The sequence below is a fragment of the Crinia signifera genome, chromosome 2, assembly GCF_055691185.1.
Source record: "Crinia signifera chromosome 2, ASM5569118v1, whole genome shotgun sequence".
Classification (NCBI taxonomy): domain Eukaryota; kingdom Metazoa; phylum Chordata; class Amphibia; order Anura; family Myobatrachidae; genus Crinia; species Crinia signifera.
In genome coordinates, this window is record NC_139218.1 from 210,226,038 (window position 1) to 210,241,328 (window position 15,291).

The window sequence follows — 15,291 nt, forward strand, 5'->3', positions numbered from 1 at the left end:
TCGGTCAATCGGTTCCAGAGATATTGCGGATAAACCGATTTTTTTATTTTTTTTATGTAATTTTATGGCTGTTCATGTTCTTTGAGGGCAGATTACTCTGGAACCAAATGTTCCAGTTTCACTGGACCAAAATCATTCAAAGTCCACTCAAAAGTTCTTCAATATGATACTTGTCTCGTAAATGGGTCAGTTGGTTCCGAAGATATAACTGGTTAAATGAGATAACTGGTTAAAGGGGGAGGGATGGTTTTCTCTCCCCCTCACACCAGAAAATGCAGGGACTAGGCTGGTGTAAAAGGGGCCAACCTGGGAATGCATTTTCTGGTGTGAAAGGTGTATTATTTCAAATAGCCGGGACCTGCAGTGCTCTGAATACAGCCAGGCTCTGCCACCATCAGTGGCTATCACTTCTGCCTGGTGGCGGCTGTCCCCCATATACCACGAGCATGTATTCCCCCTTGGCAATGAGCATGTAATACCACATGGCAACGAGCATGGAACCTCTTGCAATGAGCATGGAACCCTTGGCAATGAGCATGTAGAGCATTATGTGAATTTTGGCTCAATCCATGTGGCATTTTGTGAATTTTGGCTCAATCCGTGGGGCATAATGTGAATTTTGTCTCAATCCGTGTGGCATTATGTGAATTTTGGCTCAATCCATGTGGAATTATCTGAATTTTGGCTCAATCTGTGTGGCATTATGTGAATTTTGGCTCAATCCGTGTGGCATTTTATGTATTTTGGCTCAATCCATGTGGTATTATGTGAATTTTGACACAATCCATGTGGCATTATGTGAATTTTGGCTCAATCCATTTGGCATTATGTGAATTTTGGCTCATTCCATTTGGCATCATGTGTAAGGGTCAAGTATAATGGGGTCTAGTATTTTGTTGCATAATGTGTAGAAGTTGTATATGGTGTGGTACACTACACTCAATGACATGCCCCCTGTTAAGTGGCCACACCCCCTTTTCCGGAGCGCGTGCACAACTACATCCTTCACTTTTGTCGCCATGGGGGGCCTGCATACTTTAAATGCCAGGGCCTATTTTTAATTCCATTCCCACCCTCTCTCTGCCATGTATACTGGCACCACTAACACCGCCCCTCCCCCACCCAAACCATCTTTCATCATGGTGCCCCCCCCTGTTATTTTATCATGGATCCGCCCCTGGTTTGTGGCGATTGTAGATTGTGACTTTTTTGCGTAGTAGTTGGATTAAGTAGAGGGGGGGGGGGGGGTTTGGAAGTTATTTGTTTGTTTTCGGGAGAAGCCAAAGGATTATGATATCATTGTACTGTCCTTATATATTTGCTATAAGTTATTTTATTTTATTCATGTTTAGCCCAAAATGTATCTTTAGTATACCAGGTCTCAGCTTCTATAGAATTTTTTTTCTAGTGATATTTTGCATTCTGCTTATGTATTTCATCAGATGACTATTCTGTTTATCAGGGAATAGATCTCTGTGTGCGCAACATATGCAATAATTATTTATAAATTGCTTCACAAATACAGTAAGTAAAATAAAAATTGTAATAGTAGATTTACTAAAGTTTCTCAAATTGACAAATGGCGTTGCCCATAGCAATAAAATTCTGCAAATGTGACATTTTGCATCTTTGCTGGCAGCGTGATGCACACTACTGTACCTTCCCAAGTATCGCAGCAGGTGAATTGTCGTGCAGACAGGCAACTTAGTATGCTAGCTGCTGTATTGCTTATACCATGTGATCCTGGGTGCGAGCACACCTGCAAAAGGATACATCTGTAGCTATTATTTCTATGAATTACGTTCTAGAAACTGATAGACAGAATATGATTGGTTACTATGGGCAATGCGACTACTTGTCTGTTGTGAAGCTTTGGTAAATTTACTTCATAGTTTTATTAAATGTGAGACATTAGTTATCTACTATATATAATGCCGTGTGCCTGGCATATTACAATATGTGACACAAATCATTTTCTCCTTACAAACTCTTTTTATAGAAGGAATATTCTGAATAAAATAGGCTCAAATAGATTAATTAGACAATTCTTTGAAGGTCATGAGAACTATCCTGTAGGCGTTAATATAATTGGCTTTGAAGACATCTTTTGTTCATAAAGAGGAGGCGAATTAGAGTCACAGATTTTCTGAATGTTTAGATTACAGACTTTACATCTAGCGGACATCAATGAAGCAACAGAATTTAGTTTCAGTTGTGCCTACCTTTTTAAGAAGTTGCAAAAAAAGATATTTCAGGAAAAAGCTCCTTGGGAGCGAAACGCGTTAGTAGACCACCTTGGCAGTCTGTTCCAGATACCGATTATCATATACTATATACCATCTGCCATTTGCTGCACCTAATTTCCGCACGCCCGGCATATGGACTATTGTGCCGCTCAGAAGTAAAGTCCCTGACAGATATCTGCTGGAAGTAAAGTCCCCCCACCATCAGGACTGAGAGCGAGACTGCTAGTGCAGGTGAGAGACGCACTACAGTTCACGCACTACAGTTCACATCTTCCCCAGCGCTGCACGCTGTGGACCTGCTGCGGGTGCCTGCACCCGCAGCGGGACCATTTACACCGCCATTTACACGGGTCCTATCCGGGTTCTACCCAGGTCAGGACCTGGGTAGAGGACCCGTGTAAATGGACACGGATATACCCCATTTACACCGCCGATGATCCGGGTCTGACCCGATTTTTCGGTGGTGTAAAAGGGGTATTAGCCTCATTGAATGCTGCCCTTACTGTCTGTATGTGTGTTTGTGCATGAGAGATAGAGAGAGTGTGAGAGACAGTGGATGTTATTCTGGTTGGCTTACAAGGCTGCGAATTTCACAGCCTTGCAAGTCCACCAGACACCGCCCTCATGGACGCCCACTCCTCTCTAGCATGTCGTGAGCCCCCCCGTGCGGCTGCAAATTGATGTTTTGCATAAGCATCCATTTGCAGCCTTGGGTGCAGGGGTAAAATCATTCCATGGTCGGCGACCATTAAATTATTTCTCCAGCGCTGGTAGATCTGAGACACCTCTGTAACGTCTCAGATCTGCAGATGCCCTGTGTGGGAAGTGGGGGAGCAGCTGACTTTTACTGACATAAGCTGCCCACCCCCCACACTCGCATCATCAGGGAATTACCATGAGAACGCCCAGTGTTTTCATGGGAGGCCCATGAAACGCTTGGCGTTCCCATGGACGAATCCCCCAGCCTGTCACCCCATTGCCCCCGCCCACACTGTTGTGTGCGAGTGCCCGGGGAAAATCTATTTGTTGTGGCTGCTCGCACACAGCAGCTTCACATGCACATAATGTACTATGTACATGCGTAGTTGCGAAAAATCGCTCCCCTGTGAGTACATGCAGGGGAGCAAGTCAATCAGAATAGGGGCCAGAGTGTGTTTGAGAGATAGAAGAAAAGAGAGAGAGAATGGGTGTGAAAGAGAGGGAGAGTGTGTTAGAGAGGGAGAGAGTGGGTGTGAGAGAGGATGAGTGTGAGAAAAACAAAGAGGCAGGTAAAGAGAGAGTAGCTCCGGGGGTGAAGACACAGACTTAGAATAGACCAGGGAGGAACAGAGGACAGCTTTTGTATGCAGTAAGATGACTGCTCACCTTGGAGGGAATCGGTACATCTATCAGAATGAACTTAGGTCTACAGTCATTAGGTCGACCCCACTAGGTCGACTGGCAGGAAGGTCGACCTGACTTAAGGTCGACATGGGCCAAGGTCGACATGACTTAAGGTCGAATTTGCATAAAGGTCGACATGAGGAAGGTCGACTGGTCATAAGGTCGACATGGGTTTTTCACTGTTTTTTTATCCGAATGTCGACACAGTCGACATGGACACAGTTGGCAATGAGAATCGGACCCTCGCATCGCTCGCTTTGCTCGCAATGCTTCGGGCACGGTGGCTCGCTTCGCTCGCCACAGCTTTAATAACCTCCTCCACGCCCTAGTGGATGGTAGGGCATGAAATACCGCCTGTCGGCACATGTCGGCTCAAAAAACAGTGAAAAACCCCATGTCGACCTTATGACCAGTCGACTTTCCTCATGTCGACCTTTATGCAAATTCGACCTTAAATCATGTCGACCTTGGCCCATGTTGACCTTAAGTCAGGTCGACCTTCCTGCCAGTCGACCTAGTGGGGTCGACCTAATGACTGTAGACCTAAGTTCATTCTGATAGATGTACCGATTCCCTCCAGGGTGAGCAGTCATCTTACTGCATACAAAAGCTGTCCTCTGTTCCTCCCTGGTCTATTCTAAGTCTGTGTCTTCACCCCCTGAGCTACTCTCTCTTTACCTGCCTCTTTATAGCATCCCATTCTTCACGAGGAAGGTTAGAGTGGGCTGGGATGGTTGGTGTAGTCATGAGAACCTGCATGTCGAGTACCTTGATGAAGCTTTGTATGGCGACGTTATTGGATGGAGGATCGAAACGGGATTTACGTTTGAAGCAATCGTACTGTGTAGGGGGTCCCACATTTGGACACAACGAATCCCTGCTAAAGAAATCCTTTAATTTCAAATTCCTCTGAAGACGATTGAGGTCAATTTTCCACTTGAAGTCGTCGAATTTATGCGTTGGTACAAACGACAGCCCACGGTTCAGTACTCGCGTTTCTGCAGGTGACAATGTTCGATTGGTTAAATTGAAAATCAGGTTCTCTTGCCTCTCCCTCTTGTTTTGGACTTGGATCCTTCGTCCTTGTCCCCCGCGGCGTTGGGGTCGCTGTCTTTTAGCAAGCCGGCCCTGGTGCGCACCCCCCCACCAGGGCGACTGGCGTTTTTTGACGCCTGTCTGGAGTCGGTGTTGGTAGTAGATTCGCTGCTGGAATCGGTCTCTAATCCCCATCGATTGGGCTGTCAACGTTGTCGATTGGTCCGCCGAAAGTTTCGGGTGGACCCCGTGGTCCATACGTAGACCTTTTGTTCAAGATACTGTAGTCACGATTGACTTTTTCAAACTTATTTTTCTTGAATGCCACTAACTCCTTTTTAAACAGTGCTGTCTGCGTGTTTAATTTTAACATCCAGTCTTTAGTGAGATCGGTCGTCAGGGTCTCTTTGTGTATTGTCCCATACTCAGAGATCCGTTTCTGAGTGGCAGACATTTCTCTGGCTGCCTCTTCGATGACAAGAGTCATCAGGTCGAAGGAGCAGTTGTTCAGCACTGCCACCCATCGCCTGCAAAAGTCACTGTTGTAGCGTCCTATCGTGGGGATATTTTTTACCCTGAATCCTCTCGGGATCTTTTTAACCCGGTAGTACTCGGATAGTGTTATCCCATGCATCAAGAACTCAACCTCTTTCTTCTTAAGTTTCAGAAGGTTGTTGTATATGTCTTCCACAGTGGGAGCATCAGCGGCTTCATCCAATCTCTCAGAAAAAAGGACGGCTGTTGCTTCATCTTCCGAGAAGCGCAGTCTCTCTCCAATTGGGAGAGAGGTAAAGTTGTGACCCTCTCCTTCTGTGGCCATGTTGAATAGTCCACAACCGCCCCTAGAATAGGAACGGGTTTGCAATAGAACTGTATCCCCTCCGATCAATCTGGAGTCCTTTAAAAAGCAACCGTTAAACCTTGTGTCCCCTGCAGGGGTAAATAACGGTGGTATTGGCTTGTCGGTTCTTTGGTAGCATCGGTGTCTCGCTTTGGGGCGAGTGGTGGGTGCACTGGTATGGGGAGACACAGCGTGCTGTGTGACAGCCCAAATAAACAGCAGTGGGGTAAAACCTGGCACTCCGAGGAACAAATTGTAAATCCAAGGACCGGGGTGCTGCACGTGAAGGCAAATGCAGAGGGGGGGAGAATGGGCAGCACTCACGCGGATTTTCAATAAAGACACTGAGATAGTGTAACCTGGTGACGTTTCGGATTTTACTCCGTCCTCATGACCAAAAAAGCAACAAGTGTAAGACATACAGCACATACCTATATACCGTGCAAACCACGTCTCCTCCTCCTGTCAAGCTCCAAACGGGCGTCTCACGGCGTCTCAGACGTTTCCGGGTTCTGACACTGATACCTTCTGCGTGTTAGCGTCACACCCGCCGTCGCTCTCTGGCCGGGGCGTTTCCATGACAACACAGGACGCTCCGGGATTCCAGCAGCTGGTTCAACGGGGGTACTGGTGTGTAAAGCGCCAGAGACCATGTTAACACTTGCCTCCCTGGCTGGTCTCGGTGTATGTGCCACTAAGCCTGGATGGTGCTGGGCGTACGCAAACAACCGGGTGCAGGATACAGAATGTCAGATGTCTCAATGGAACGGCTTCTGGAAGCCGTGACAGGACAGCCCCCTTGGTTTGCTGAAATGGAGAAGAGAGAAAAAGTGTTAAAAACAAGTGAAAAACCAATGTGACAATGGTAATAAAAAGAGTGGAGAGAATTGAAATATCCGGGAACGTGCCACGGCCCACCGGTCGGCCATCAAAAATTGCCTTGCTGGTAAAGACATAGACCAGCCGGTGGCTCGCCACTTTAAGGCACACCAACACTCCTTAGCCGACCTTAGGTACCAAATCATTGAACATGTCCCGCCTCCTGTTCGTGGTGGCGACAGGATCAAAAAACTCCTTCAACGAGAGACCTACTGGATTCATGTATTGAATTCAGGGTCCCCATATGGTCTAAATGAAAAGACTTCTCTAAATATCTTTTTGTAAATAAGTTTCTGTTACCTTTCCTTGCAATCAGAAGCCCTACCAATGAGATCATGAAGTTAGAGCCCAATTAACAACATTTGTTAAAATATTTGCATAATAGGCGACACAGATGTCGACTCGCCTATCATTGAGCTTCTATGTAGAATGACATCTCATTTATTATCAATATAGACATCACTTCAGGAGATGGTGCAATGTATGCACACCCCCTGACATTAATAATCGTAATAATAATGACAGTGAGTAGAAATTTAGATGTTGATACTAATAAGTTTACCACATTGATTGATGTTCCCCTGCGATTGAAACAGCCACAACTAATTGATTAAGCAACATTGTTACGTGTATTGCATGTTGTGAACTGTAATGTCAGATTAAGCATATTAACGTGATCTGACACATGATATGAGTAATACTGCCTTATAGCCAAGTTCCTAATTTTAAAGCTTTTTATATATAAGCACTTCGTCACTTTAGCATCATGCACTTTTGTTATCTCACTGAAATGTGTGCCCTCGTATCCACTACAGGAAACGCACTCTGAAAATGACCCCATTCACTAGCCGTATGTCAGCGTGAGCAGACACCGGCGGGTTACCGGGACAACAGACCGACGTCGGTTGTCACGTGATGACGCTGCCGGAAGCCAGCCCCGCTGCACAGCGAGCACCAAAGATCACGTAAGTGTGCTTATCTATTTAAACTAAGATGTTTTACATGTCAGTTGTTTTCTGCACTCCACTGTTTGCTGTTGAAGCTATGTTGCACAGTCAGCGGTCCTGAGGAAGGGGCGTAAGCCTCGAAGCTGTCGACACGTATATGCTGACATCGTTTTCACTGTGATTTTTTCCACATGATTTGAATACAAGTTTTGTCTGTTTTACTGAGAGTGCCGCCTCCAGTCTTCATTCATTTGAAAACCAATGCTGTATTATTGCTGTGGAAGGCACCTCCCTGATATCTTTGGATGTACCAAGTGCCGGTCGTCACCCCCCCTATATATATAAATATATATATATATATATATGTACAAAAAGCTTTGACACTCTGGAGGAAAAGTTCAACTTTCAAGGTGCCTTACTGACAAAGTCAATATAAGTAGGTGATATTCTGCGCAAGCAAAAAATCTGTGTCGGCACTCTTCAGTAGTAATAAAAGAGTTTAGTGGAAAAAATACATTACAAGTGCTCCAGGCGACATCGACGTTTCATGGCCAAACCGGCCATTTCATCAGGATGTGGGCTGCAGGTTGAGGGTGTGCGGGTACACCGTCCTGGCGTTATGTGCATCAATGATGTTAACCAAATCCATGGGGTTACCCCTCCAAAGGACTAAGAGATCGTCTATATAACGTGTGTATAAGACAATCCTGTCAGACACATTGCAGTCAGCAAACAATAATTTATCTTCAACGGAAAACATGTAAATGTTTGCGTAGGACGGCGAGACCGCCGCCCCCATCGCACATACCACATTTTGAACATAGAATTTATCCTTATGGATGAAACACAACATATGTAGTGCTAACATAAGCTACATCGGTAAAACCGAAAGATCATTTAAAGAAAGGATGGCTGCCCATCGATCTGCAATAACTATCGCATGGAAGAAAGGGGGGAGCGAACAACCTGTAGCTCGCCATTTTTTGGCAGCTAAGCATAATATGTCAGCAATAAAGTACAGGATGATTGATCACATAGCACCCTCGTTACGAGGAGGGGATCGGGGTTTACAACTCCTGCAATGTGAATCTAGATGGATAATAAAACTTGGGACAGTTACTCCTAAAGGGTTAAATGATAATATGGGCTTGAATGTTTTACTTCACTGAGGGTCACTTAGTAGTCATGTTAGATTATTTGTATTCGATCTGTGATGTTTACAATGCATTTAATTACTGTGTTACATGTTATGTGTGGTTTGTATTTTTGTTATAGGTATTTTTGGTTATTTTGTAATTTTCATGTGTAGTTACGTGGAGAGCGTGACGTCATCTGGAGTCGTCTCGCTGCGGGGTGTGTGCGCCGGTAGTGAGGAGTGGTCTGTGCTATTTAAGCATGCTGTTTGTATGTATCAGTAGCCTGACGATAATACTTAATTGTATTGAATATATAAACAGTAAATATATTGAGTTGGTCAACTTGCACAATCGGTGGCTGTCCAAATGCTTTTTTCCCCCTTGTGTGTGTATGTGTGTGTGTGTGTATATATATATGTATGTGTATATATATATATATATATATATATATATATATATATATATATACATACAGTACATTTAAAGCCAACCATTTCATAACAGAAATATTCTGAGGTTTATAACTCTGAAACTTATACATCTACCCAACCTTTTAACATTCTGTCCATTATTCATTGTCCCCCCAGTAAAACTGATATTTCCTTTACATCGTGAACAGCAACTTCCCATTCTACCCACACCGCCATATACATAATTTAAAAACATTTGACATTTTCCACAATCCTATAATTTGCTACTGTAGGTTCGTCTCCAATATCTTTCTAATATATACAATTATTCACATTTTACAGTATTTCACTTTTTTTATCCTTATGACACAATGGGGCAAATTAGGAGATGGAAGTAGTAGCATAATAATAATAATAATAATAATAATAATTTATAAATAATAGGTTAATTTATAAATAGCATTATTTTTAATAAATTTTATGCACATCTAATATTTTCTAACAATTAACCTGTGTATAATGCTTGGTTACCAGTGGAGGCACTAGACTAACTGATGCGGAAATATCTTATATATCTGCAACAATCATTCAAAGGCGTTGCAACTACAAAACATGTCAAATATTCCTCTTTAGTAGTAAAAACAACATGCTTGTAGAATATAAAATGCTGCAAGTAATTAATTTACTGTGCTGTGTTTATTCTCCATGGTTTTCTTAGTGGTTGGACTTCCCGTCATTAGCAGCAATAACTCAGCAATTCCTTTATCTCCCCACACTACTCCACTCACTCATTTGTCTTTATTGTGGCTATACTGGGAGTTCATTGTGGAATTATAGCTCTGTTTATGTGTACAGGGGGAATATTAATTCCTTCAGAAAGTCGACAGTTTGCTGGTTCTGGGGCAGTTTTTGCCTGGTCACAAATCATTAAGAACTCTTGGGATGGCCTTGAAGATTATATAAATCAACAGAACTTTCTTCTGTAAGTTTACACTAACACTTTTTATCAAGTATTGTTCTTTTTGTAGCGATACTATGACAATTAAAAAGAGGCCGGTTACAGTGCTACGAAACTGTTTTAAAAGACACAGATTCAAATGTCAATATTACTGAAAGCCAGTTTCAATTAAAATATTAGAACTACTTATTTGTTCCACTTTTGTGCTCTATTTCATCACTGGTTTCAATAGAGTGATCCTTTATAAATCAAAGACAGAAGTGTCCATGAATTAGTGATAAGATGTAATAGTGGACCATCTGTTTTATCACTGAACTGTGCATCTTAATTTAAGGGACAGTGCTAGGATGCATAGTGTATTTAAAAGACAATTATGGGCATTCTAAAAAATAGGTTCTAAAGTGGGTACATTTTTGGAAATTGTACAGCCAGCTCAATTGTCATTCAAGCTACATGTATGCACGTTCCAAAGTAAACCAATAAATAACAGAATATGCTAGTCCAGTTATTATGTGCTTTTCGTAGCACACCAGTTTCTGCACATGGAGAAACGTTGTTAACACTAGATGCTATTTGTTTTTACAGATATGTATTTCTGTTTGCTTTCTACTGTGCAGTTGCAAACATAGGATTTTTAGAATGGGGTTTCCAAATGTATTACAGAATCTCCCATATACATCTCCAAATGTTTTACAAAATCTCCCACATCTTCTAAAATCTGCAGGTCATTGGAGTAAGTACAGGAGTCTTGGGGAGCAGTAACAGCTTTGAAAATTGGTCTTTTTATACACTAGATACTGTATGGACAACAGCATTAATAATTAACAGTACAGATGGTCTATAGTATAGGCTGTTTCAAACATTTTAAATAAGATAAGTGGTCAGGACAAAGGTATAATAAATACACCAACATAATAGGACCAGTACTACACTTTCTAAGCTCATGCATTGATATCCCACTTCATGGTAAGGTTCCTGCCTTTTCTGCCTGGCTACTGCACTTTGGTCCATTGCAATGTTTAAGGGCTCAGATCCACGCATACAGTAAATCAGGGACATGTGGTGAGGTAAATAGTAAAGGAGTCCCTGACAAGTACCAGAGCCAGATTTGCACACAATATACAGTATGAGTCATGGGGTACATGCCGGCATTATACACATGTGCAGCAGTACATACTGCTGGAGATTCGATGAGTTTTGATAAGAGATGCACAGAAAAGGTAGCCAGGGGAGGCACTGCCTCACCTGCCATAGACTTTTTACTCCAGAGTTTTGACTATAAAAATGATTAGAATAATAAAAATAAGATTTTTTAATGTATTCTTTGTGTTTCTTACATACTTTATAAATACAAAACTCCAGCATATACGTTAGTATGACAGGAATGGCTGTGCCTCACCCCACCGCACGCCACTGCAGTAAATGTGGTAGAAGAAGCTGGTACACTGGCCATGTGCAGCAGCTCTGCTCTGTCCCTTAAACTGTATGATGTGGTTGCAGCTCTTTTGATCATATTATATACCAGTGCTATTGTCATAATTTGAGACACTTGGTCAACCGGAAGGGTGTTTTGGCAAAATTCATTAGAACCCAAAACCCGACGGAAATCCAGACCCAAAACCCAAAACCGAAAAGTGGCCGGTGCACATCCCTAACCATAACCACTCATTAGTGTCTAACCCTAATTGAACTCCATTAGTGCCTAACCCACTTTTCTTAGTGCCTAACCCTAACCCTCCCACCCACAGCCAACCAAATGGTATGTGTATCCCTGGGGGTATGTAGCAGACCGGTTGGGGGTACTTGGAAATAATATTGTTAATGGCGGAAGAAGAGGAAGAAGTCTCCCGATAGTGGAAGAAATCTTATGTTGCTGTGGAGATTAACTACATCATGTCATTTGCTACTCTGTGTGCAGTGCCATCAGCGTCTCCTCATACTTTTGCACGACTAGTAATCCACTGGGAGCTATCCATGCTGTCCAGACAGATCATCTGCCCCACGCTGACATGGGTGGAGGAAGCAGCAGTATTAATCCTACAGGCGTTAGCGGGAACCCCGGAGACCGTACACAGCCAGTGACCAGACACAGAGGTATCCGATTCCTGACTGCACACTTCTCATTTTCTACTATTTAGTATAAGGACACGCATAAGGAGAAGCATACCGCTCACATCCACTCCACTCATAAGTGCTGTGGATATTTAAAATTGAGAAGAGGGGCTACTCATAATTGAAAAGCCTAATCAAGGGTTACAGGAGTGAAAAAAGGTTGGGAACCACTGCTCTAAAGGGTAAATACAGTCATATTGGTGCAGTAATGGTTACCGTCATTTTTGTACATTTTTGTACATTGTCCCATTGAAAAAAATGTTAATAATATGAGTGTTTGCAAGTAAAATCTAAGCAAATATAAAAGGTTTTGCATAAACATGTAACTTAACTTCTGCTGTTTGCTATGTACCTGGGGCAGTGATTGGTAGATACAGTACTTATAGAATTTCTGCAATTAATGTGCCTGATTGCTGTCCTGTATCATAATTTAGTAAAGGCTGATGCCTATAAGAGAGTAATCAATATATATACTGAATCCATTCCCAGAAAAAAGGAAATTGTTGAACGGATAATGTATACCATTAATTGTAAGTAGTTACGGAGAGATCACTTCTTCAAGAACCTTTGAAGATGGTCTAGATAAACAGTAAACTTAGAATGACAAATGTATAGAATGAGCAATGTAAGAAAGCAGAGGTTTCGCTAGGCTGCAAGTGTTCGAAGCCCAGCAAATGTGTAAATGCTCCCCCCACATCGTCCCACACAAGTGAAATCTCGCCCATCTGCATGGCTGAGAATGGGTTCACAGCCGTGTACACATGGGGAAATTCATTTGTATTCACTCACCATCGAATGGATTCCCCCCTGTTCACAGCTGCTGATTAAGTCTAGACGAAGGCGGTGTGGAGAAAGATACTGCTACTGACGTCAGCAGCCCTCCCTCCCAATGGCCAGACATTTGGGACACTCAAAGAAAACACTGGCATGCCACCCACAAACTGCCACAGGCTGTCAATAACCCAGCGTAAGACAACGAAGGTTTGCCTTTGCTTATTCAGTTTGCACAGATGGCTGTGCAATAATCAGTTTGGCTGTGAGTTCGCATCCCAACGCGCAAGTCTGAATAGGGCCCATACTGTATTCTTAGGAAAGTTTCCTGCTTGACTCTCTCAGAGGGCCAGATGTATCAAGCTTCAAAAAGTGATAAAATGGAGAGTGGTAAAAAGCCAGCCAATCAGCTCCTACCTGCCATTTTACAGGCTGGGTTTGAAAAATGACAGATAGGAGCTTATTATCACTCTCCATTATATCACTTTTGAAGCTTGATACATCTGGCCCAGACTATTAAATTGTCTGAGAGTTGTTGGCTGTAGAAAAAGTGAGTTGGATTTTGAACCATTTATAACAACACCATTTGTAAATCACTAATAAATAAAGATTCTCACAAAGATATCCAGTGGCGCACGCAGAGGGGAAGGCCTTCTGGTTGCACAGGAACCCCCTGACAGGCCAAGTTTTTATTTATTGGGCTGTCGACCTCTTACTGCTGCGGCTTCTGAGTTCTCGGCTGTTTCTCAGCATTGAAGCAGCAGTGGGCATTTCGAGGCAAAAAAAAAAATGAAAAAATGCAGCGCTCAATCAATGATTTAAACACATATAATAGTAAAAAGCATATTTAATTAAAACATAATTCATGTGTACATCTAATTAAAAACAATAGTATTGATAAATCACTGGGACCTGAATTTCCAAGCACTATTGCAATTTAGAGAGGACCCCTTTGGTATTATAAAATCTACCATTGGATCGGGACACCTCCCAGTAACGTGTTCACTCATATTGGATCCCAGTGACCATTTTGGATTACAATTGGACTCCATCTTGGGAATTTGACTGTCCAGATCAGGTTTTCTCTATAATTATTTTCATTCAGGTCCCAGTGATTTATCAATACTATTGTTTTTAATTAGATGTACACATGAATTATGTTGTAATTAAATATGCTTTTTACTATTATATGTGTTTAAATCATTAATTGACCGCTGCATTTTTCCTTTCTATTTTGCAATATAATATAAGGGATCTGACTAATCCCTATTAGTGCTGCTCTTTTTGAGTAATTAGCCTTCATAAGCTCTCTACACAGTTTATCTGTATTTCTTTCAAGTGGCATTTGGAGTCAGCAGCAGCTGGATGTCGGCAATGGCAGCAGAAAGTCTGCAGCGGTGGGAGAGGTGAGCACTACGAGGGGGAGCTGGCGCCATTGGGGTGGGGGGGGGGCGTAGTACAAATGTAAAATGACTGACTGGGTCCCCCCTTCCAACCGAAGGGGACACCGCAATAAAATTATTCTTCAAAGAGAAGCCAAATGGATAGACAGATTTCATACTGTCTATCCTGCTGGTCTAAATGAGATCCTCAGTTCCTTTAAAATATCTTAGTACTGAATATAGTTCAGACCTGTTCAGTACTATTGTAGTAATAGTACATTGTATATGCAGTACTATTGTATTAATGTATTTGTACCTGTACAATGTTATTATAACAGCCATCTGGAGCCTGGTATTCAGGCATAGGAGCAGGTCATGTGATCAAATCACATGGTCCAGCATCTTGATGCCTTGTGCTGCCATATATGTGGATGATGACGTGTGTACACAAATAATGTTGTGGCAGCTGTCAATGTGCAACTATAAAGCAGGGGCCTGGAAGCCTGATAGGAGGTATACACATGGAACTAATTAGCAGATCTACATAAAACATGCTGACTGAATCACAATAATGGGGGACAAAAACATTGCTGTGGTACCATTGAAAAAGTGGAAAAACATGTAAATATAGGAATGAATGAAAAAAAATGGAAGAGTGAAAAAAATTAAATATAGAGGGTGATAGGAGGTAGAAAGGGTAGAAGGAGGTGGGGGTTGTATATGGGTTTTCTGAAGGGAGGAATGAGTGATGAGAAAAGGAAGGGGAGGAGGGGAGAGGGGCATTGGTATAAAAAATGTATATGATCTGAAATTATAACCTATACACACAACTGAGCTGCTAATTATGTATCTGAAATTGCACAAGATATATAGCTGGGCCAGTAGGCAAAGTATGAACCGGTGATCCTAACCGCGCTGTTAAGTCCTATCAATTTGGCCACATTGATCATGGAGGGGTCTGTAGAGAGAGGGGGAAAATGGGTGAAGGAAGGGGGAGGAAGAAGGAGAGAGGGGGAGAGAGGGGGAGAGAGGGGGAAAGGGTCCAGTGGAATTATTACAGAAGTTGGTGGGGCAAACAAAAAAGTTAACTCCGGTAACCTGGATGTGATTTGGCCAGCATGGTATAAAACCAGTTCTATGGACAGTCACTCTTTAGCCTTGAAAAAGAGAGCAGTCTGTTGAAATGCATTG